Below are 2859 nucleotides of genomic sequence, written 5' to 3'. Positions count from 1 at the left end.
CATATAACCCAAATAAAGCTTAACTCAGTTTGAAAGCATTAGGGTGTTACAGGAATCACCAACTGTGCATCCTCAATTTTATGAAAAGACCAAGTTTAAAAATCTGAACTTTGAGGTTAGTATGATATTTAAGTCAAAAAATAATTTTATGCAAGCTACTAGGGACTATACAATTCAGTGGGGTAGAACTATTTTACTTACAAAGAATGATAAGGTTAGGATCACAGCTGTTTGTAAGACAGAAGATTGTCCATGGATAGTATATTGTGTATGTAACAAACAAGGCGGATCTTGGCAAATTAAAACTCTAGTTGATAATCATACCTGTCCAAGAAGGAGAAAAAATAGAGTTTCCACCCAAACCTGAACGCTTAGTAAACTAGTACATAAGTTTAGGAAGCATCTAACTATGAAGCATCGAGAGGTTTACGATTGGTTTGTAAGAAAGTGTAATGTGTACTTGAATAGCACATGCATTACCAGGGCTCTGAAAGCTGCTAAAAAGGTTGTAGAGAGTGATGAGATAGTACAATATGGATTGTGTGGGATTATACTCATTAATTACTGACTAGCAATCCGAGATCCACAATACAAGTTGGTGTCATTCCCATGCCCAAGAATCCTCCTTTGTTTGATCGGTTTTATGTCTAGATGCTTGTAAGAGAGGGTTTAAGGCAAGTTATAAACCTTTAATTGGGTTAGATGAAGCGTTTCTTAAGACATTACATAGGGGACAAATTCTGAGAGCATGCGGACAAGATGCTAACAATCAAATCTTTGTGATTGCTTATGCGATTGTTAGTGTGAAAAATAAGGATAATTGGCAATGGTTGTTGGAGCTTCTTCACAATGATCTTGGAGATTATAGAGAGAACAAATGGTGCTTCATTTCAGACATGCAGAAGGTAAGGATGTAATTGATTCACGATAACATGTTGATGGTTTCATGGCTAAGAGAAGGGGGGTTGAATCTTAGCCCCCTTTTTTGCTTGCTAACACTTGCTGGACTTAGAGGAAACTTTTCTGTTTTTAGCTCGTCCCTAGCCACGAGACATTTTCATTTTGTCTCGTCACTTGACACGAGACATTTTTGATTTTTCATTTGAACAGTAAAAACAGAATTGAAGTAGGAAGAGAGAGAAGATTACACCTAGATATATCCTGGTTCAGCTGCTAAGTGTAGTGCAGCCTACATCCAGTCTCCATCACAACAATGATGGAATTTCACTATAATCATCCAAATTACAAATTGTAAAGTGCTAACCCAACTTACAAGGAGATTCTCACAGAATCATGAAACACAACACAGATGTACAAAGGAACTCTAAGACATCTATGGCTTTTTCTTTTAATTTTTCACTCTCTGCCTTTTTCCGCTCTATGGCTTTTTCATACAAACCTCACTGTTTGCCTTTTTCCATGAGACTCAAGACATGACAAAATTAAATAGAAAATTACAAAACAGAAACCATTGAAGGAGAAGAAAAATCTGTTAGCTCAGGTAGCTCTGAGAACTCTGTGCCTTGCACTCTCAAATCTTAGTCCTTGCTCCAAACAGTGGCTGTTCTCTCTTTTTAAAGAAGAAGGAAGCCTCCACACTTGAAGCCAACATCCAAGCCAACTTCTTCCTCCTTCAAGAACCAGAACCGGTTCGGCCACATAGAGAGAGAAGAGATAACCATGCAAAACCCAACATGCAATTACCTCTAGTCCTTTCTTGATCATCACTCTTCATCAATCTGAGCTCTCCATCCTTGGCTTGCTCTCCAAGATAGATTTCTGGCCCTTGATGCTTTATGATGATGATGACTTCATCTGCTTCAATCTCTGCCTCAACCATCACTTCGCCACTCTAGCTACTTCCTGTGGTGCTTGAGCAGAATCAAAGACAAGCCATGCCTCAAGAATCTCACCTTGCTGGCCAAATCTTTATCTTCCTTTTCTGAGCATGAAGAGCTCGAGATTACCTCACCAAATCTAACCATATTTGGTGAAAATCTCAGCCACTACATACTTTTCTTTTTTGTGCCATCATTGTGATGGTCCTGTAGAGTGTTCTTCCTCTACTTCGGTAGCTCCATTTTGCTTTTATGGACACCATTGTTTCCTGTGTAATGACCGAAGAGAAGAAGGAAAAGGGATGAGAGAGAAGAGAGTATCTTAAGAAAAGCAATTCAAAGTGATTAAACAAATTAATTGAAAATAGCTTGCTTTTACTTTCCTGGGTGGCGTGTAATGTAAATGCCATCAATCAAGTCAATGATACTCTCTATCATATTTCCCATGTATTTATTAACTTTACTCTAATAAATTTGAAATTCATCATGATGAGCAAAGGAGTTCCGTTGAAAGCAATGGAACTTTGCTTTCTAAGCTTAATGGATTCGGATCATGCATTGGGAATTCTCATCAAATGTGAAGTTGGGCTTAGTTGCAACAACAATTAATTTCTGGCCCAATAATAGCATTTGCTTTCCTGATGAAATTTGGATCAAGCAAATGGATCTTTCCATCAAACTTAGTTTAGGCTAAGTGACATCAATTATGGCCCAATACTCATTCAGCTTTACTTTGTTGATTATAATCTTTGAAATCAAAGCTGAACAAAATTCACACTTGGGCTTTGCAACATTTCTTTTATTTTTGTTCAGCCCAATTAAAAACCTGCATCACAAAATTATTAATTAACATATGATTAGTGAAGATTGAATTAATAATTTTGTAATTAAATATTTTAATAATGTTTGCTCATCACAAATATTAATTTGGAGTTTTCCAAACTCATCAATCTCCCCCTTGATGACAAACATTATTAAAATTGAAATGGAAAGAAATTAAAAGATTGAGTAAAGAATACTC

The sequence above is a fragment of the Arachis stenosperma genome, chromosome 6, assembly GCF_014773155.1.
Source record: "Arachis stenosperma cultivar V10309 chromosome 6, arast.V10309.gnm1.PFL2, whole genome shotgun sequence".
Classification (NCBI taxonomy): domain Eukaryota; kingdom Viridiplantae; phylum Streptophyta; class Magnoliopsida; order Fabales; family Fabaceae; genus Arachis; species Arachis stenosperma.
This window is presented reverse-complemented; position numbering follows the sequence as displayed.